The 23,528-nt window shown below is 36.5% G+C and overlaps 1 protein-coding gene and 1 long non-coding RNA gene across 4 annotated transcripts in view; both read left to right on the plus strand.

Annotated features, from left to right (window-relative positions):
* The window catches only part of Rabgap1l (RAB GTPase activating protein 1 like), a 508,921-nt gene that overhangs the window by 197,706 nt on the left and 287,687 nt on the right, over window positions 1–23,528 (plus strand). The window lies entirely within an intron of this gene.
* On the plus strand, window positions 1,604–4,864 carry LOC121136768. The gene is made up of 2 exons (XR_005873886.1): window positions 1,604–2,018; window positions 4,738–4,864. It is a non-coding gene; the product is annotated as an uncharacterized LOC121136768 (long non-coding RNA).

The following is a 23,528-nucleotide window of genomic DNA, read 5'->3' on the forward strand; positions in this document are numbered from 1 at the left end:
AATGAGGAGTTTTCAACACAGTCCTCATTCATTTCATCCGCAAACATTTACTGACTAATAGGAGAAATTTTCTAAGGTACTTAGATTGTGGAAAGTCAAGAATGACAAGCTCTATTTCATAGAATTTACATAGAAATAAAGGTCAGCATAAAGTTTTCTAGGTTAAGGCAACAAGTACAGTTTAAGATGATTTTGGATTGTGTTAAGTACAGTGAAGAAAATAACCAACTATAAAATAGAAAAGGAATGGGGTGGGAAGCTAATTCATGTGATTTATTGCACAAGTCTCTCATTGTTGTGACTGTCCTTCATACCATATTAGAACCTATCTCATTTTAAAATTCCTGTAAACAAAGAAGTTTTGAACAGCTAATGTTCTTTACGTATAGAGGGTAGTAGAGGCTTCTTAGTTCATTTACAAGATGAAGATATTTAGGTTGCTATATCAACAAAGCCACTATTTCACAAAAGAAGGCATAACATTGAGACTCACATAGGGACACAGTCTTTTCCCTGGGTGCTCTCATAGGGGTGACTGGTACTGGTATCTACAGCTGGATGTGCTTTCCCTACTGCAGCCCCAGGCATGCCTACTTCCTTCTGCAGCAGGATCACTCCTGCTTTGCAGTGAACCTTCCCGTCTGCCATACCCGTCAGCTAGAGCTTTGAATTTGGAAAATCTACTCATCAAACTTTGTTCTCACTTGCCCAGCCAGTCCTTCTACGTTTAGGTGATATCCTGTATCTGTTACATCTTAATTGACTGAGCTATCCATTTCTTCTACTGTGTCCTCAAGATCTTCAGTTCTCTCTTGACGTCTTGAGTTTTTCATTTCCAGTTTTATTTCATTTTAGTTTTTCATTAGTTGTAGGCTTCAACGGACGCTGTAGTTGGGATTGGAAGGAGGTGTTCATATTTGGGTGTTTCTTTCAGATAAGTTTAGGTTTAGATAGAATAGATGTTTGATACATTTTGTTCATGGACACAAGTTAGTTGTCCTTTTTAGACTAAAAGGGGAATTGTAGGAGGAAGTTTGTATGCCACCATTAAACATGTGACTTATTAGAGGCGCATACAGATGAGGTAATAAAAGGGCGGTTTACCACACTGCTAACCACACCCACTTTAGGCAGGACTAAAGACGTATACGGCTGGACGTAAAGACGTATACGTACATAGGCGGAACTACGTCACTAGCCAGGCCCACTTTTGGGCATGGCTAGGGGGCGTTACGGGGGAAGGTATAAAAGACAGCACACAGAAAGTCTCGGTCTCTTTTCCCAGAGTTCGGCTTCCGGTTCGGCAGCGGGAAAACTGATTGTCTCGTCTGGGTTACTTGTTTGGTATCTTGTGAGTAATTTCTACAATAAATACTTAGTTTTACTTCCAGTAAGTGTCGCTTATCGTTACAGCGTCCGTTGAAGCCTACAGTTTGGTGCATTGGCCGGGAATCGAACCCGGGCCGTGGCGGTGAGAGCACCGAATCCTAACCACTAGACCACTCCTACAATTAGTGATTCTATTTCTTTGTTATGTATTGAAATGTTTTCATTATTTCACTCAACTGTTCTGTGTTTTCACTGTCTTCATTAAGATGATTCATATTCTCTTTCATGTCCATAAACATGTTCATAGCAGTGATTTTGAAGTCCTTGTCTTTTGTTTCAGTTACATTTCATTTCTACGGGCCTATTCCTTGTAGAGGAAGCTTATTATCTTGCCTGTTCATAATTGAATTTTTTTGTGTTGTGATTTAGGCATCTGTGGTTATGATGTTTGAGTTGTTTGATTGTGCGTTTATTTCTTTGTTTGGTGGGTGTTCTGTTCTTTGTTTGCTGTTGGCCACTCTGGATCCTAGGCATGTGCAGTGACTGTGGATCCCTGGTAGAGACTCTTTCTGTGTGTTGGTGGGTGACCCAAAGGAATGGAGATAGGCTAGGAGGGAAGGCTGAGAGGGCAGTGGAGCACATCTAGGAGAATCTCTTAAGCACCAAGAGGTGGAGGCTCAGGAATGAAGGTAGGATGGGAAGAGGAGCTCCAGCAGGCATGATGCATCAGGACTAGGAATAATTGTAGAAACAAAATGGAGAACTGGGAAGATAGTGGAGGTTAAGTACCTATGTCTCAGCCAGTGTAGACATTGATAGAAAGTGTTTCTGTGGGATTGTGGATGACACAAAGGAATGGAGATGGGCCAGAAGGAAATGCTGAGTCAGTATGCTTTGGGGATCCTGGATTATTACCAAGAATTAATCATTTTATCTAAATATATATATATGTGTGTGTGTGTGTGTGTGTGTGTGTGTGTGTGTGTGTGTGTGTAGGAGAGGGAGAGAGAGAGAGAGAGATAGATAGATAGATTGGGGGAGGAGGGACAGAGGAAGGGTGGGGTAGAGGAAGGAGAGGAGATTCTGATCATTTTTTTATGCATTTTGGCTACATAACCAAGTCCACTTTACAGCCATGATCCATCTTGACTTAGGATACCTACTTCATTCATCAGGGACTCACATGCCCTGCTTCAGCATTCCCTATATCATACAGTAATTAGCTTTTCATGCATTGATCTACCCTTGTTCTCCTTTCTCTCAGGAACTGATTTAAGAGATTAATCAGGCATTATTACTTTCCTTAAATTTTAGTGTGGAAAAATCTATATGCATATTCATTTTAAATTTGTTCACATCAGAGGAATAAATGGTAATGCTTTCTTTCATGTTCAAAGATGATTATCCTCTATTATTTTCATTAGTATTCAACAGGAATTATGTGTGTTTGTGTTTACTTATGTATAAGTATAATAAGCATGTATAAGCCAGAGGTCAACATCTAAGGTCTTTCTCAGTTGCTCTCCGTTTTGTTTTTTAAATCAAGGTCTCTCAATGACTCTGGAGTTTGGGGATTTGGGTAGATGAGCTGGCTAGCCAGCCCTATGGTACTTCTAGGTACAACCCCATTCATTCCCTGTACTAGGGTTACATGTGTTCACTATTACACCAAACCCTTTTTGTAAATGTGGGTTCTGAACTCAAGTGATTATGCCTTTACAGGAAGTACTTACCCACTGAGCCATCTATCTCCCTATTCCCCAGCAAGTGAATTTTTATAAATGCCTTCCTTGAACTCAAGACCATTCTAGAATTCCACATTTATTTCAAGAACAGACCATACCAATCAATTTATATATAGATTAAGCCTTTGACTTCATTGGTCATGTGCCAAGTTGAATAGCTTTATAAATTGGATTTTACTTCTTTAATATCATTTATCTATTTAAAAATTAGGCAGTAACTAAATATTAAGCTCTTTAATATTATCTTCTGAAATAGCTACCACGGTGGTCTATATATTCCACATATTTGGAAAAGCATCTTGATTTATTGAAATCGATTCTGCTGTTATACAAGAGCACTTCAGCCACATGCTGGGTTCAGGAAGATTTAAAATGCTTTTAATTTTTAAAAATTCAGTTATACCTACCTGGCAAGTGACTAAGGGTCCCTTTTGATTTAATTGATGGTCCATTGATGATATGTAGTAGTTGGCTTGAAGAATTAGTATTCCTTTCCAGAATATGTCAGATGTATTATTAGCTTATGATATTGATGGGAGGTGTCCTTCTGTATATATGCTTCTCTTATTGGTTGATGAATAAATCACTTTTTGGCCAATAGAGGCAGGAAGATAGGTAGGACAAGGAAACAGGGAGAATTCTGGGAAAGGCAAGCAGAGAGACACCATGTAGCTGCCAAAGTGATAACAGGTCCAGGCATTCTCTGGTATGCCAAGACCACGTGGAAATACATAGATTAATAGAAATGGGTTAATAATTAAGAGAGAGCTATCCAGTAAGAAGCCTAGCCATTGGTCAACAGTTTTAAAATTAATATAGTGTCTTTGTGTGTTCATTTGGGACTGAAGTGGTGGAACCTGGAGGGACAAGAAACCTCCAGCAACATAATATGACTTGTATTGGTGATAGATATAATGTCAATATATTGGTAACACCCATTTCCTCTAACAGGTAACATAAATCCATATAGTTTGATATCTCAGACCCAGTACATATATTAGTAAATAGTTTATATAGGAAGGTGATACCCTCTTCATGTGTTAGACTTATTCCTTTCTTTTACTATTCTGAGATTGAACCCAGGTTCATATAAGGCAAGTGCTCTATCTCTGAATGTCACCCTGAGCCATTAATTAGAAATTTTTCTCAGACAAAAATTGCAGAAATGTAAATATAAGCTAGAATTTGAGATTGGCACTTTAACCTAATTAAGCAGCAGAACTATCTTTATCATTATTTTTAAAAAGTTTTAGCATATTCAAATCAGATCTGCTAATCTAAATATTTGACTTGATTGAAATCTTAGATAGTGGTTTGTGTTGAGCAGGTAAAATGGTTGTTCTATATAATTTAGGTACTGGAGATCTGTCCTTGGAAGACTATCAACAGTGAAGATAGAATGATTCTCTCAGGAACTTCAGTTGGGCTACAGACAGTAGAGTTTATTACAGGAGGCAGAGATATGGTTATAAAGTGATAGGATACTGTTATAGACGGGGTTTCTCTCCCTTTACCACCTTATATACTGAAGCCCTAAACGTATATGTGTCTATATTTGGAGTTGAGGTCACTGGTAGGTTAAAGGTTGAGATCGTAAGTTGGGTCATTTGTTTGGTAAACTGTCTTATAAGAAGAGGAGAAACCAGAGCTCTCTTCATTTTAGTGCAACAGGACATGAAGGCACCTGTCTCCTAGCCAGGAAGACCCCACCAAGAGATCAACTCACCAGCATTCTGATCCCAGTCAGAACTGTGAAAAATAAAAATAAATCTCTGCTGCTTGACTTCCCAGTTTGTAGTGTTTTTGTTGTTGTTGTTTTGATTTTTTGTTTTTGTTTTTAGTTTGAGGACAAAGACAGGGGACTCACTTAGTCTAAGCTTAAAGTAATAAAGGAGAGTGGCAACAGAAAAGAAAGATGATGGAAAAGAAGCAAGGTAATGCATAAGAATTTATTAGACCTAAGTGCATATAACTAAGTGGCTAAAAATATGAGGTAGAGAGTTCTGATGAATTTGAAATGGAGTGTTTTTCTGTTTTATTGAATGGGAGAATTTTATTAATTTTTTCTGTGTGCTTTTAAAAATCATGTATCTTGATTCCATTCACTCCCTGTCTCTTTGTACCTGCCCTTCACCCCTGCACACCCCCAACTACAACAAAATTTCAAGATAAAAAAGGAAGAGAATAAAATAAGAAAAATAAAAGGGGAAGGAATTAATGTATTATTTGGACATATGATAAAATGCCAAAAAGTATTGCTGTGAGTTCTAGTTTGGGTTAACGAAATAATCAGAGTGATACAGGAGATGTGATACTAAATTTGAAATTTTATGCTTGCATTATATTTTATAAAAAGAACTTTTCAACAGAATTCCCAGACTTCTCTATATAAAAAATTAATTTTGTTCTGAGGGTGTAGATTTATAACTCCCCCAAATTTGCCCTTTTTCCTCTGTTTAAAAGTGGTTTTGGAGAAGTGTTGTTTAATATGTAAGCTGTATTGCTTTTCATAAAACAATGTATTTTAAAGATTGCACTGATAAATTTCTGGTCTTTAGCATTATTTCTCACACAAGACTGTGGCTAATTTATTATGTCTTGAATAGCATCCAGAAATATATGGATAAATAGCATTGCAACTTAGAGTTACACATTTCAAAAGCATATATTATGCCTCTGTAAATTAGGATTATTGTTTCCTTGGTTATAGACATTGCTATGGTGTTGAAACACAGGATGCAGGAAGGAGGGAAAGGGGAGCATTTATTCATTGCTGGTGAGAGGGGAAACTGGTAGAATCATTCTCAAAATCAGTGAGGAATTTCCTTAAAATATATATAAATTTATCTACCACAGTATCCATCTTTGCCATCCTTAGGACTCTATAGTAGATAATTCATTGATTCTTTATTCATAATAGGCAGAAATTAGAAACAGCCTACATGTCCATCAGTTGATAAATGGACAACAAAACCATGGGAAATTTATACAACATTATTTAGATGTTAAGAAAAATGAAATTTTTAGTAAATGGGTAGAGCTAGAAACAATCTTCCTGAGTTAGGTAATGTAGACCCTTAAGAGATAAATATTGACTGATTTAACTTACATGCAGATGTTAACTTTTAAGCTTAAGATATGTGTGTTTTGATTAGAACAGTAACAAGGGTTAGGTAACTAGTGTGGGACCAGGAAGAGGAGCAGATCTTCCATGAAAGGATAAATAGAATAGAATATTATAAAGGGATAAAGGAGAAACTAGAATAGGAAGATTAAGTGAGGAGGAGGATAGAAGTGCAGGATAAATTAAAGAATATGGGAAGGGACAATGGACACTAAAGGCTTTATAAAAACCATATGGAAATCTACTATAGAGATTTCCTAAAAATACATGAAAAGAATACATATATGAGAAGAATTTAAATGAGTACACAGTGCCTCACCTAGACATCTTATGCCATCAAGTAAAACTTCAAACACAAGGTATGGGTTACATTTTGTTGACTTGTTGGCCAAAGAGGTCCCATGGACCCCTCCAAACATCACAGGTTATTACCAAAGTTATTGCACCCTACACCCTGATCGTGAGATTCTATTTACTGAAGACCACTTACTTATGTCATCAAACATGAAGAGATTTGAGCTGACTCCTGTTATGTGATTTCCAGCCCAGTTCCGCAACCTTCTCAGCCCTAAATAAACACTCGAACATTATATTAGTTGTGAATACTGTTTACAGGTGACTAGGACTTCTTATTGAGTAGCTCTGTCTTAATTAGTAACCCATAACTATTAATCTATGTATATCTACATGGTCTTCTCTTACTGGAGAATGAGTCTGGACCTATTACTCCTCTCGTGTCCTATATCGTGACTCCTCTGCCTACATTTCTCAGAATCCTCCTTATCTACTAGTCCCACCTATCTTGCTTCCCTGTTGGCCAACAGTGTTTTATTCATCAACCAATAAGACAAACATATACAGAAGACATCCCCATCAAACTCCTAACTAGATGCTTCCTCCCTACAAATTAGCATTCATGATGCTTGGAAAGTATTCATCAATGTCATTTAGCTACAAACTCTGCTACCTGCAACAGTGACCTGCCTGAAAGACATAAAAATGTTATGGGAGCAACCAGCCATTTTTTGATTGGGTTTAAGGCCTGATCCATTCAATGGAATCCTTACCTGCTAAAGTGGCCAAGAACTGGAGACTAGGTATGACATAAGCATTAGTAGAAAAGCCGCTAATCCTTCTAATAAAGGATCATGGCATTAAAATGGCATATTGCTATACACATAAAAACCCTAATGAGTGAAGCTTTTCTTGCAATAGATAGTTAACACAGAAGTCCACAACTAGACAAGGTGCTAGCAGTGAGAGACTCTGGAGCACTCAGCCCTGAGTGGTATCTTTATCAAACACCTACCTTCAAGGCTCAGGAATCTATGTGGAAGAGTTGGAAAGATTGTAAGAACAGAGGTGATGGATGATTCCAAGGAAACAGTGTCCTCCAGAATGGATGCAAAATGGTCTCTCATAGACTGACAGCATAAACAGGACCTTCCAAAATCAAACCAGACAAAATCTAGCACAGAGAAGGGGAAGTGGACACAAAGTCCCATCTATAACCAAGAAGCTAGTTGTAGTTGATACCTACTGGGAAAGGGAATGCCAGTTTTCTCCGATGCAATAACATCAGGTGTAGCAACCACACTTACTTTAAAAAAAGAAGTTGTTCATCGGGGCTGTCTCTTTGTTACCTATATTCTAGCTGTTTTTTTTAAAGCAAATATTTTATTAAATGTCATAATATATCCTTACCTCAAGTTTGTGGATACATGGGATGGTATCATTTTTAGATGATGCTGAATTAACAAGTAACATCTTGGTTTTCATTTATATCTTTAGTATGTTTTAATTATATACTATATTAACTCAGAAGCCATTGCTGTCTATGAAACTTCTCTGTGTAACATTCCCTATTCCTGGTTTGTTCATTTTGAGTAGCTTCTGTCCTCCATTATTAATGCAATACTTGTTAAAATAAAACAAAAATGGTATCACCATGAATGTTTTAAATGAACCAAAATGTACTCAGAATCCTCCTCCCATTTTTCAACAGGTACTTGACTTTTCTTGTATTGCTACAACATGTATGCCAGTTATTGGCCACAAAATTCACACTAATCCTTGGTCTTTGATATCAGTAAAATCGTACCCTAGGAAAATTTGCACCTAAAATAGCTGCTCTAGACCGGTGGATCTCAAGCATTAATGAAAATCGAAATCTTCTGAGGCACTTGTTGAGATAGAAATTTTGGTTCAGCAAGGTTGAGATGAGTCCAAAGCTCTTAATTTCTGAGAAGTTCCCTTGCTATGCCACTGTCCTGGGTCTTGGTGCCATGTCTTGGATAGACATTTTGATTGCACATGTATCTAGTGTTTCTTATCAAATTTATTATGTATTTTAGATTAGTAGTTTGCCTTCCACTGGCTCAAGCTCAGTTAGCTTTTGCATACACTAGACTCACACAAGATAAAGTTTACTACAACTAAACATTTCTGGGCTCTGATCCATGGAATGTTAGGAACACTTAGGAACACAGGGATCTGCACTTTAACAATTTAAATTTCTATGTAGGTAGACTAATATTATATGTTACAAAGGAATATTTTAAATTTGAAGTTGATATGTGAACTGATAGTTCCTTTTGTATAGAAATCTTATTTAAAGTCAAAGATACAGTGGATTTCTGAAAGGTGATTGCTTTGGATGCTAGTATTAGGTTAATAAAGAAGCAGTGGGCTGTTTCTGTATACTTTGTTTCTCTGTACTAATGCCGCAGGCAGACTGCAAAATTTATTGTAATATATGAGTGGCAGAACCATGGCTTCCTTTGCTACCTAATTAACCCCAAAGGGTCTTAACTGCATAATTTGTTGGAAGTAATAGATGTGTAGCTATTTAAAATTCTGGTGAATGGATGCCCAATATTGAGTCTTTTCTTGGTGATGACCATATTTTTCCTTCTGTCTCAGAGAAACATTTAAAACTCTAATGTTTGAAGTTATATTCACCAGGTGTTCCATACAAATGTTTTCCTCATATAAAACATAGAACTTGGCTCACATTTCAAAAAAATTAGAAATTCTGATAATAGATGAACTATTTGTCATTTTAGTTTGACACTAATTTTTACAAGTATGCCATTTAAAGCAGTGTTTAAAAATTATATCTCTTAACTTTTTAATTTATTCTTCATCTGGTAATTTCTTCTGATTTATGGATGTTAGTGGTATTTCTATAATATCTAATTGATCTTATATAAATTATTTAAAACAGAAGGGTTATGCAGAGGTTGCATTTATTAGATAATCTTACCTGAAACAGCATGTGATCTTTTGAATACATGGCTCAGCAAACTGTAATGTCAGCCAAAGTGATTTAAAAGCTTTATTTAGGAATAATCAATCATTTGCTTAAATGCATTACTCTATTCATTTGCCAATTTGCATAAGATTTTGAAATTTAGAAATATTAAGCAATCAGTAATGTACCTAGAAATGGATTACAGAATAAATTGAATTAAAGCAGTGCCCTAGTTTGCTTTTATGTTATTATAATAATCACCATTATCAAAAGTAATTTAAGGGAGGAAAGGGTTTATTTGGCTTACACTTCCAGTGTCAAAAATTCATCAGCAAGGTAAATTAAAACAGTCCTAAAGGCAGAAACCTGGAATAGAGTCTAAAGGAACCTGAATTTGGTGACACATTATTTATGATTTATTAAACTTTCCTGAGGATTCAGAAAGCAAAGAATGTCAGCCACAAGCCATAGAAGCCAGGCATACACCTTTAATCCTAGCAGCCAGAAGCTTAGAGGTGGGAGTACACACTTTTAATCCTAGGACTCGGGATTAGTAGACGGATCTCTGTGAGTTCAAGGCCATGAAGAAAGAAGGGAAAAAGTTAAGAGAAATTCCTCATGTTAAAAATTTATATTCAGTTCACTACAGTAAACACATTCATTTCTATTTATCTTTCAGAGGAATATATGAAAGCTTTTGAACTAATACATAAAATATACATATTTATGGCATACAGTGTGATATGTTGGATAAATGTAGACATTACACAATATTGCAAATAGTAAATTACTTATTTCCTCAAACATATATAATTTATTTATAGAAAAAACATTACAATTTTTCTAGCTTCAAAAAAATGTTTGTAGTATATTGTCATTTGTATATTTCTGTGCTATGAAACACAAGAACTTTTCTCCAAGCTATGATTTAGTGCCCTTAAACTTTCTGTATATGTCTTCTCTTCTTCCCCCTCTCGAACCTATGGCAACTACCATTCTACCTTCTACCTTCAACTTTAGTTTTTATTCTTGAGACAGGGTTTAATTCTGAGCTCAAGCTATTTTTGATTCGACAGTGTAGCCCAAACTGGCCTTGAATGCTCGGCAGGCTTCTTGCCTCAGCCCCCTACATGTTGGATTGCAGGTGTATGCTACCATTTCTAGCTACTCTTAAAAGATTAAAAAATTTTTTTGCAGATACCACATATGAATGAGAACTTTTATTGTTGCCTTTTGTAGTTTGCCTTTTCATTAGATTTTGAATACTTTGAGGTCAGTGACCAAGCTATTTTTAGCTCACCATTTTATCCTCATAGCTACATACACATAATACATGTTTTTATAAATATTTATTGAATAACATCATGAAATGTGTGTTGAGTCAGGAGGTGGTGGCACACATTTTTAACCCCAGCACTCAAGAGGCAGAGGTAGGTAGAGCTCTGAGTTCAAGGCTGGTCTGGTCTACAGAGTGAGTTCCAGGACAGCCATGGCTACACAGAGAAACCCTGCCCCAAATATGTGTTGAAATATTATATTTCATTTAGTTAGTCAAAAATTATCTTTCAAATTTGCTTTTTTATGGACACTTATAACCCTAGCTGGTATTAAAGTTAATAGTTTAAAGACAGACTATAACTGTAAGTAGAAAAATCTATTTTTGCTTTGAAATAAATTACTTAAAATTTATTCAGAGTTCAAAGTTGGTATTTAATCTATAGACTTACTGTTATACCTTTATGTTTGAACTTACATCCTCTTTGGCAGTTTCCATTTCATGGACTATTTTTCAAGGAAAGTAATTTTTCTTTGCCTTTTCTTCATTGTAGTCTGGTATCTTTTAGAGCATATATTTAGAACATTGACTTGTATAATTTCTTAAGAAAGTGGCATTGATCTGTTTCTTCTTTTTTTGAATATAATACTCTGTTGGTGGCTTGGATGGGTTTATGTAGAATTAAGTGGGCTTATGTCTGTAGATGGACTCCTGCAGATATAGCCACAGCCATCTTCAGCCAGGTGGCTTTTGTGTTGATGTGCTGTTTTTCCCCTTGGGCCGATAGATGCTGTTTCTTATAAGATAAAAGCATGGCAGGGAAGGAAATGTGTTCTTTTTTTGCTGCTATTTTAAGTACTATGAAAGTGGTTGGTAGACTTAGATGCTCTTCATCTCATCCTCAAGTGAGTGCCATTTCTCTGAGATAATGTTTTGCAAAGCAGCTACAATTTCCAAGTGGTTTCATGCTTTCCATGTGAAATGCAATGGTTCTCTGAGGATTCTGCCCTATTAATATGCAGAATGTTTTAGAATGTTAATCACTGGTTTGTTTCCTCCTCCCATTTGGATGATGAAAATTTAATAAAGTTAATTTATTTCCTCTGTTTTATTACTAAATTGTTTTGTAGCAAGAATTCTTAATAGCCCAACTGTTTGTGTTTTAGAATTTTAAACTACTTTCTCCTGGTTTTCTTCTGACATTGCTTGTTGTTACCTCTCTGTGTGCTGGTTTCTTTTACCCACAGGATCTAGGTTTCTATGAGTTGGATGATAGGCCTGATGCAGAGCATAATGTACCAAATGCCGAGTCAGGGAGGGTGGATTTTAGTGTATATACAGATACGTCAGCTGGGAAGTCCTACTCACTAAGAGACACTCAAATTCTGCAGGGAGAACATCCCTGGTGAGGAGGTAGCACTTGCAGCAGTTTCCATCCTTGTCTTCCTGATGACAAGACTTGAGTCTCTCAGAAGCTTCTCATTATCATGAACTACATGACCAGCATCCTGAGTTTTAAAAGCTTTTAATGAATGTTTTCTATAGCTCAAGGATTCTTTATGTCATGTTAGTGTTTGATGGAGACTGCCTCCCTTTGAGAGATGTGGTTCTTGATATCTCCTGTTCGCTTTCTATGAGTTACTCAAATTTGTGGGACTGATAAAATAAGTCAGAGTGTGAAGCTTTGCTTATTTGTGGTGGTGTGAGTAAAGTGCCAGAAAATTTAAAACAGTAAACTTTTGTTCCTGATGTTAAAGAGTGTTGTCTTCCTCACCCATAGATTTTTGTGTTTATTCTTTCAAAACTAAGATTCACATAGCATCTGGATCATTGATATACACTGGACAATTCATTATGGTGTGTGTGTGTCTGTGTGTGTGTGTGTGTCTTTGTGTCTGTGTGTCTGTGTGCCTGTGTATTTCTCTTCATGCACACCATTCCCACTCATTTCCCAGTTCTTCCATATCCATCATTCACCCTTGTAGCATTCTCCCCCCCCAAAAAATAAACAACAACAACAACAAAAAAAAACCCAACACTTAGCTCCTTCAACTGTCCTGCCTCTCCATCCACTGTTCATTTATCTTAGTGGCATTTGGAGCTGTGGTGTGTCACACAGTAAACCCTTTTGTCCAAACAGCTTTACTACAAATGTCCATTGCAATGAGTTGATGGACTGGTTCAAGGTCTCTGGGCTCTAGTATACCATCAATCGTGGACCCTCACTCAAACTTCTCCGGGAAGTTCTGCTATTCCCCCAGGTAAGGGATATACTGTAGCTCTGGTCCCTTCACATGCTCCAGCAGGTAGATTGGGTAGATGGTGGAGTGGATAAAATCAAGCCCTGGATGTGGACCTAGGTGGTAGCTGAGTTGGCCAGTCTGGGCCTCTGCTTGAACCACTCGCTTAGAATAAGGGTTGGTGCCAGCTCTCCTGTACCCACACCATCAAGGTCAGCTCTCTTCTCACCTTTGGTAAGGGGTGGGGCCAGCTCTCTTGATTGCAGGGTCAGCTCTCCCAGGGCCTTATTCTGTAATGAATTATCTTAATGTAAAATGCAAGTGAAGAAACAAAAGACATGAAATAATATAAATGTACCTAACTCCCCCTTGCCTCTTTCTCCTCTTTTTCTTCTCACCCTCTATAGTAGTTTTTTCCAGTTCTGTGCATGGAGAGGATACATAATTTACACATTTGTACACATTCCTTTGTTATATGACTTTGCTGTACTTTTCTATCTATAGAGGTAAAACTACATCACTGTTTTATCACCTTTCCACATGTTCTGTTGGTAGATATATCAGTTCCCAGTCTTGTGATTTAACAAATAATAATGATGGGAATAACATGACCACACCTCACTTTACAGACATTCTCAGTTTGTCAGAACACAATTCTGACAAGTAGAATTTCTGGGTTAAAGACTAGTAATTTTTACTCTATTTTTAAATTAGACTGTTGACTTATGTGTTGCTTTCCCTACACATATTTTCAGGGGTTGAATCTCAAAAATAGGTGACAGTTAGGTGTTGGTGGAGTCAGTGAAGGGTTGAAACAACCGCTGAAATCTAGGTTGAGATCTGGATGAAGCAAAAGCATAAAAGTGTTGGTGGGCCCATCATAGGTCATAACTAGGACCAAGAGGCTTCATAAGTTTCAGAACCAGGCTACAGTTCGATTCAATTCAGGGCCCTGGAGACCAGATTAAATGCCAAATGTCTCTGGTGAGGCTAACGGATTGGTCTTTAGTGAATTAACTAGTACATTTTCTTTTCCTCTATAACCACAAGACAATGACCACATAATTGCCCATAATTCTCTTCCTTCTGCCTAGTTGTCATCCTGTGAGAAGGGTAAAGAGATTCCTTAATCCTTAAAACATCGAACTTGCAATTGAAATGTTTACCCAAAAGAGACTACTTTAAACTGAACAGTGTTATCTCCACTTTATAAATTTGTGAAAACTTTCAACTCTATTCATCACTATAGAGTAAATGGATACTTTAAAAAAATGACAGAAAGTATAGAAAACCTTACATGTACATTTGCTGTGTTTTTCATTGTGTTTAAATTGTATCATCCTTCTTCAGCGTATCAGTGACTCAAAAATAGAATAGACAAAAAGTATCTCCAGTTACATGTCTACACAGGTAAAACATACCCCAAAATGATCCATGGAATATAACTCAGACTCCAGTTTCTATATTACTTCTGTTAGCTTTAATAGAATTGTTTGAGTGTGAATATAGAGTATTTTAAATTCAGTTATCATAATTATAAATGAGTGGCTTATCCTTTTATCAGGTAACACTGAGTGTGCATGATGTGCTTGACACTTTGCCCATGGTGTACTCTTCAGTGCTAACCTCTTTGTTTATGTGAAAATTTGCCAGGAAGTTTAAGAACTTGTGTAGAGAGAAGACTTTTCCTTGACAGCGTCTTTGGTTTTTTTCCCACCAGTCGCCTGGGCTCTGCCAAGTTGTAGTCCCCAAATAACACAAGATGCTGTATTAATTATGAAGCTGTTGGCCTTGCTTGTTTCTTACTGGCTAGCTCTGACTTAAGTATTTATCCCATAATTTTTAATCTAAGTATTTCTCTTACCGGAGAAGTTTCTGGGCTTCTTACCCCTATAGCGGTTACATCTTGATTCCCTGTATTTCTCCCACCCAGAGTCCTCCTCGATTCCTAGTCCCACCTATCTTGCTTCCCTATTGGCTAACAGTGCTTTATTGACATATACACAGGACTTCCCCATTAAACTGGGCCTAGGCATGGGAGTGCATACCTTTCTTCCCTGCAGGTAGATCGTTATGAGGGAGAGACCATCCTGATCTTCATAACAAGTTTCAGGCCATTGAAGGTTACATAGTGAGACCCTGTCTCAAAGAAACAATAAGAACTACCAAGTGGAAGTTAAAGTTGATATTCATATTGTTTCTATAGTTTAGTTAAAACTTTTTATGTGTGACATGATCTCATATAGCCTAGGCTTGCCACAAACTTACTTTGTGACTGAGGCTGGTCTTGAGCCCTAGTCCTCTGCCTGCACTTACAGAGCGCTGGGGTTACAGGTGTGCATTACACTGCCTGACTCTGGAATCCATATTCTTTTTATTTTAAATAGAACTCCATCTTTTAAAAATTAGGTGTGTGTGTGTGTGTGTGCGCGCGCGCGCACGCGTGTGTGCGTGCCTGCCTGCCTGCCTGTCTGTCTGTCTGTCTGTGTCTGTTTGTAGATACATGTACAGGTGCCTATACAGGCCAGAAGAGGGTGTCAGATCTCTCATAGCTGGAGCTATAAGTAGCTGCAAACTATCCAGTTCATACTGGATAGTGCTGGGGACTGAGCTAGAATAGGGTCCTCTGCAAAAATAGTAAATTATTGTAACTGCTGAGCCATATCTGTAGCACCTGGACTCCATATTCTTAACAAGAAAATTATTCTTTTTTTGCTTCTATCCTTAATAAGCTCTCTGAGTCCTTGTAAATCTCTGTCGTCTCTGCTTTCCTATCCCTACCCCTTTTCCCCATTTGGTTTTCTGCTATTGCTGTGTTGTATGAGTCTTGTTTGCTGCCTTTTATATCCTCAGTTCTTCCTGGCACTGATTCCTGGTTCTCTGCTCCTGTTCCTTATGCTTCTCTCTCCCTCCTACTCCTTGCCCTTTTGTCATTGGCAGCTACTTACAGATTTTCTTGCTCTTTCTTTTCTCTCTGTTAGTCCAACAAAGACTGCTTAGAAAGAGCAGCAGCCTTGTCATTTGAACAAAAGATTCTGACAACCTTTTGTAGGTGTGCTATTGCTTTGCTTAACTAAAATATGATTGGCCTCTTCATCTCTTGTTGAATATCTCTATTAATGTCAGGGAGTTACATGCTGCAGTATCAGGTCTGACAGTGACTTCTTTCAAATTAATTTTTTATACTGATCTCTATCATAGAGGTTTTAACTATACATTGATTACTGTAACATCATCTAGTTTAGAGTTTATTGATTAATCTTATAGTAATTTGGAGAACAGGGATATTTGTTCAGCTGAGGAGTAAAATAATATATGAATGCATATTTATACCTATTAAGATATACATGTGCTTCTCTAAATTTCAAATATGTGGTGATTATGCATATACTACTCTGTATGTTAAATACATGATTTTGTTAAAATAAAATGTTTTATAATCTTTTCATAATGATTTCCCATTATTATTGGGCAGACATTGACAGATCTAATCAGTAGGATTCATTGTATGCCATAGGAATGAGATAGCCCAAATGAACCTTTTCTATTTGATATTTTTTTTCTAAATCTCACCCAACAGAGAGCACCTTTACAATGTTGTTTTTTAAAACAGGCTTCCATTACAGCTCAGATATATATATTTAGTAAATTTATTATGTGCTTCTGTTTTATAGTCTTATGATTTTTTTCTAGACCAACACAGTTATGCTATTTACTTTTCTATTGAACCACAGAGTTTCTTTCTCATTTATTAATACTGTTTTCATCATTTCTGCCATGTTTACTTTGGAGAAATCTTGATTATTTTGTAACTAAATGTTACCATAGCCTGAGAAAAGTCACTAAGTGATGATGACATTTGATAAATTGGTATGTCACTTGTAATTGTGTATTCTACCCAGTTCTCTATTTGAGAGTGATATTTTCCCCTGGAAGTGCTGGAAAATTGTTACAGCATCATTCCTCAGAAAATTATTAACAGTAATATGTCCATGGGACATATCTAGACAATGGTGATAAGATGGTAATAATTAGCCTTTCTGAACAATTACATATTTTTATTTGGAAACTAATTTTGTTCTCATCTTGTAAATTGTCCTATGAATAAATTCCATAGCTCTGATGAACTGCAGCTTTCGTGTAAATACAACGACTGGTTATTTCTTTATGATATTCAAGTCTTGTTTAGTTCTATTAATTTTACTAGGAATGAAAAAAGAGCACATTTGTGCTTTGCTCTTAATTATATTGGGATAGTATACTATTATACCATATTTCAAATGTCCAGAACATTATGCAAATAGGGATGAACACAGAATTCAGGCCAAGGTAGTAAGGGCGTCTTTAGTTAAAAGGTCTCTGGTAAAAATAGCTGTTCTCCACAGTGTTGGACTAAGGTAATTAAGGCTTGAAGAAGAATGATGACAACCTTTTGCTCAGTTATCCTTTGTTTATTTTAGGTTTAATGCGTTAAGTTCAAAATAGTGAATCTTAGCTTAGGAATCTCTGTGTAACCAGAACTGGTCCAGGGAGTGCTATGAATGAGATAAATTTTAGTCCTTCGTTCTCTTCATTGCTGAAGAAAGGCAATATGTGTTGTCTAGTAACATGATTACTTACAAATTAAAGACATTAATCTTGCCTCTCTTTTTAACTCATTTCAGCTTTGCATTCATATACATAATGCCCTGACAGCCTCCTCCTTTCCTCTTGCTCAGGTAGTATATTGGGATGCATTTTGGTAACCTAAATTGAGGTTGCTGAGTTTTAAGTTTTTTTCCTCCTAACACTGAAAAATTATTAATCATTTTAAAAGGATGATAATATAGGTATCCTTCAATTAGCTGTGTTTACTCCCCTCCATCCCTCTCCTTTATTCTTCCCATTCCTTAAGAATGTTGCATTTCTACCACCATACTATGCAATAACTCTTTACATCTCCTAGACCCTCAAACTGCGTTTCTAGCTGCTACCTGGATTTCTATACTTGACTTACAATGACATCTTCAACATAATGACTTCAAAGTCAAAAGACACACTCTAGTATCTGTAACCTTCCTACCTCTACTACCCTTTAGCCTTTGCTATTTCAATTCATAGCAGCTTGCTTAAAGGGACTTAGTTTTGGAGAGCTGGTTCATCTTGCTAACAGAGCCTAGTGACTCCTTTCATCTTTGCTTTGTCATCTATTAGCACAAACAGCCACCCCAAGTATTGTCTTGTGTTCAGTTATTTGGTGAATGAGCAAACATCCTGGTCTCAATTCAAGTACTCACTAAGTAGATATGAAGTCTCTCCATGACTACAATACCATGCTTTTGGTTCCATGTAACAAACAAGTTTAATGAGAGCCATGTTATTCGGTAGCTTTTCATAGTCAAACAGACTTTTTACTCTAAGTTCTTAATTTAGCTCACTAATTAATGAACTTTGAAGGTTCTATGCTGATGATATATTTTCTTAATAAGTTACCAAAACTTTAGGCAAGAAAGAAGAGGAGTTGTGTTGAAAATTTTATGTCAAAACTTGGAGTTTTTGCTAATAGGTATGTTAAGTATAGAAGATGGGGGATTCCAAGTTCCTCTCCTGATAAAGAATTTATTATATGAGTATATAAAAGATGGTTGAATGGTAACCAGCCATAAGGCTTCAGATGTAAAGGACAGATTTTCAAGCAGAGTCAACATATAAATATTCTTATAAGATATCCAAGGCTACACATTAAAGATCATGACATAGATGAGACAGTTTTTTTTCCTAACAAAACATTTAGGTAGAGATGTTGATTTCACTGAACATTAGCTTCCTGATAAGTATGCAATTTCCTTGACTATAGTAGAATCTTCGGAGGTTCATGTATAATACTAGAATTAGAATTAAAGTTTGCACCAAAAATATGTTTTTAGAACACTGGAACTAAAATAAATGAAGTTATAATTCATACTTATGAGGAATTAAAAATCCATACTCATTATCATAGCAACTAGAATAATTTTATGGACATTGATCATGTTTCTTCCATTTGATTAAGTTTCCTGACTTTCCATAAAGTCCTTTTGTTAATTTCTTTCCTGGTGGGCTTTTCGATAGTTTTGACTTCATACAACTTACATTGTGAATATTTTAGATGCTTTTTAATGAATAATAAGCCAATCTAATTAGTTGGAGGGGGAACAAAGAATGTCTTTGTTATATTTTCTCAGAGTAAAAGCCTGCTCACCAGGAGATACAAGACAAACCATTTCCATTCTAGTATTTTGCTTATAGTGAAGGCTAATAGCTGACATATTCTCAGGGATAGTGGTAGAAATAGTGATGCCATGCTCACGGCTTATCTTCAAATCATTGCCTTCCATTGAACTTCTTTTCATTGTGAGTTTTCCTATTAATACTTCACTTAATTTCTAAATTGTATTAGGCAAATGTTTCATGTACTTTCTGAAAGATAGGGACTAAGAAAAACACAAAAAACCTCTGCTTAGGATAGCACTAGAAATTTCATGTAATTCTCTGAAACACAATGTCCTTAGAAGTGCTGAAAACAAGGGGAAATCATAATCTCTCAAAGCATTAGAAAGCTTTGGTTTTAAATTTCAAGATGGAATGGAGACTAAGAATCAAAAATGACTTAGGTGGGAAAATCATCTTTAGATATTTAGATTTGTGTTTCTCACATGTAAATTAAAAGGCCACCTTGACAGGGGTGTCAACTGTACTGTTTGAATCCCTAAAGTCTATAGACATTGTTTTCAGATATGTTGTTCTGCTTAAAGAAGTGGAAACATTTGAATAAGTATACATATGAAACAGAGTATTGAAATAGGCAACTTTTAAATTCAGAAAGCTCTTACTTACTGTGCTGTTCAAGTGCTGCCATGCCTTTTGCCTCTCTGACACCTCACTTGTATTGGGGAATTCGTCTTTTGGCACTTTCATGCCAAGGTCATAGGTACACATTAAGATAAGCCTCCATGAGAATTGTTACTTTCAAACATTGCATTTATTTCCATTTGGTTATTTATGCAAATCCCAATGTTAGTACCCATTGAACACTTACATTGATTTTTAATTTTTCCCTATCAAGTGCATTTAAAATGTGGTTTTATAGCATTTCTCAGTTACAATCTTTCAGTAAAATTTTAAATACCATTTTTTACTTCATTTGAAATTTGGTACATGGTATTCAATAGATTATTTGTGGGTAAAGAAAGAAACTGAGCCTTAGGAGGTATTTGTTGTCAGATATTAGCATCATGTTTTGACTAATGTAGCAAATAGTTTAAAACTTATATTTATTCATAGGATATTTATTTTGATGTGGAATGTATACTAATGGAATCTTGAAGTTATCTGATATTTTATTTTGATAAAATTCTGTAAATATGAAGGACAGGTAATAGATTTTTGTTAGCTCTGTGACAAAGAAATATTACATTTGAAAAATCATCTTTTGTATGTAAAATGATGAAATCAAACTAACAAATGAGTTTTTCATGTTTTCATGATTTGATAATTTGTTTGGGGAATGACATGTAGTAACAATGAAAATCAAAGGAAGTAAGGATATTGAGAAATAAAATTTGATAAAGTGAATATGGCTATTCATTTAAAGCTGAACCATGGTTCATCAGAGCAGGAGCACTTAACATAAATGTAAAAAAAATGAATCGAGGAATAGCTATATAAACAAATGGATATTTAGACGTAGTGTTAATTATTATTCGAAAATAAATGCTTTGTAGTAGAGGGATTATGACTAAAAGGTAGAAACATAGGCTGTTTTGTCCCATCTAATTTTTAAATGATAAATTATGTTCTATTTTAAGCCAGACTAGGAGTGTAGAGAATCTTTGAATAGGTGGGATTCATTTGGCTCCTTTAAAATGCTTAAGTGAAAAGAATGAAGAAGACATACCTCAAATCTTTAAGAGATGGAGACCAAATGGAAAAACAATCACAGATCATTCCTTTTAGGCTTCATCTTAAGGAGTAGTGAAAGACCCTGAGATTGGAAGGGTACTTTGCTATAAATTAAAATTAATAAATTGGCTGTATATGTATTTATAAAACCTTTATTACTGATTTTCTTCTTTGACAATTTCATGAATGTACATAGTATATTCTGGTTACTTTAATCCCACTCTCTTCTGTCCCCCTTCCAACCCTGTCAATCCTCTCTTTTCTTTACAAGTAAGTCCTTTTCTCACATTCCTGTCTTTGTTTTTTTTGTTTCTTGTGACCCACTGAGTTTAACTAGGGCCATCTGTATAACAATGCATTTCAAATTATCCCTTGAGTCTAGTAAACTACCATTGACAAACAATGACTGCTTTTGCCTTAGAATCCACCTGTTGCTAATACTTCTGCAGGATGGGTTATGATCTATTGCTGTGAACAGACACTATAAACAAGGCAACTCTTATAAAAGAAAGTTAGAGGCTTTCTTGCAGTTTATGGGATTATTTCCTTATCATCCTGGCAGGGATTATGGTGGCATGCATGGCAGTGGAACCGTAGCTGAGCTACATCCTGATCTACAGGCCAAGAGAGAGAACTGGGCCAAACATGTTTTTTTTTTGAAACCCACCATTGTAATTTTTAAAAAGCTGAAAGAGACGTCATGCCATACAACAGAACTCACATAAGTTTATTGGAAGAGTAGACCAAAGGGGCAGAAAAGGGGGTAGAGACCAGTCCTTGGGGACAAGAGTGGTTGAAGAGGAAGAGAAAGAGAGTGGGAGAGATGGGGGGTCAGAGAAGCGAGGTGAGCAGGGTCCTTTTAAAAGAGAACATAGTGAATATATACAGAAAGTGCTCTTAGTGGCTACAGCTGAGGACGTATCCTGTCAGAACCCCAAGGGCAGGCCAGTGTTTACACCTGAATACTAACTCCTACTACCCAGTCATACACTTCCTTCAACAAGGCTACACCTGCTACAAGGCCACCTTCCTAATTCTTCTAATCTTTTCAAACAGTTTTATTCCCTGATGACTAACTACCCTTTCAAGCTTATGCCTATGGGGGTCATTCGTATTCAAACCACCACATTCCACTTCCTGGCCCTCATAGGTTTGTAGTCATATCATAATGTGAAAATGTATTCAGTCCAGCTTCAAAAGGCCACATAACCTTTCAGTATCCCTGCATCCAGGCAATCCTCAACTCTTAACCTCCTGTAAAGTCAAAATCAAAAACCAGATCAATACTTCCAACATACGTTTTCACGGAATGTATACATTATCATTCCAAATGGGAGGAAAAGGAGCATAATGAGCAGTACTGGATCAAAGCAAGACCAAAATCCAGCAGGACAAATTTCAAATACTGTATCTCCATGTCTGATGTCAAAGTGTTCTTCAATTCTCCAAGACCTTTTGCTTGTATTGACTGCAACACGTTTCTCTTTCTTGGGCTGATTTTACATCTGTTCTGCAGCTCTCCTTGGTAAGTATCCCAACAACTGCCATCTCTAACATCTTGTGGTCTCAGGCTTCAAATCCAGGCTTCACCTTCAGAGCTTCAAGCAATGACCTCTCTGGGCCTTGATTCAGGAACACCTCTGAAATATGCCTGGTATCCACAACTCCTTTCTTGTATCCTCGATTATAATGTCAGAACAAATTGGCAAAGTTGCCGCTTGATAGGATTGGAACTTGGCCTTCTTGTTCAATTACATTTGCATCAACTTTCTGTTGTTGATGTTTTCTTTAACTGCTTCAGCTTCTCTTTTCATAAGTTGGAAGCTTAGGTAGGTAGAGTCTTGCCATAAGGTCACCACTTCCTTTATTCCATTTAGCATCAGATTTCTCTTTAAACTTTTTATCTCCTTAAGCATTGGGCTTAGCTCCATTACATTTTCTGGTACTCCTTTTCTCCCCAAACTGTACATTTTATATTATCTTTTCAGTCCTTCTCCTTTCATCATTGATTTGCATAAAAGTGAATAATAACATGATATAGTCGCTACTAGGCTTCCTTGAAATCTTCCCTGTCAATGTCATTGATCTTAAATTCTTTAGTTTATCCTCAGGCAGTCTTTTTGGACAAGGACAAAATGAAGCTGCATTCTTTGCCAAAATATCACAAGAATGGTCTTTAGGCTACTTACTAATATTCTTCCCCCTTGAAACTTCTTCAGCTAGGCTGTCATAATTTCCATTGCTCTCAGCACCACTGTTTTACATGCTCCTAATAGTTTGACCCATTAGGCCCCACTTAAAGTGTTCACTGCTTTCCTAATCCAAATTCCCAATGTCTACTTTCCACCAGCAAGCATCATGGTCAGGTCTGTTACAGCAATACCCCACTCCCAGTATCAACGTCTGTCTTAGTGTTTTCTTATGGTGAAGAGACAATATGACCCCAGCAACTTGTATAAAAGAAAGCACTTAATTGGGTGCTTACTGAAAGTTTCAGAGGCCTAGTACATTATCATCATAGCAGGGAGCGTGGTGACAAGTAATTGTGGTCTTGTAGAAGTTGTTGAGAGCTATACTCTGAGCTGTAGGCAGAGAAAAAGAGCCTGGGCATGGTGTAGGCTTTTGAAACCTCAAAGTGCTT

The sequence above is a fragment of the Mesocricetus auratus genome, unplaced genomic scaffold (genome assembly GCF_017639785.1).
Source record: "Mesocricetus auratus isolate SY011 unplaced genomic scaffold, BCM_Maur_2.0 Super-Scaffold_100676, whole genome shotgun sequence".
Lineage (NCBI taxonomy): Eukaryota > Metazoa > Chordata > Mammalia > Rodentia > Cricetidae > Mesocricetus > Mesocricetus auratus.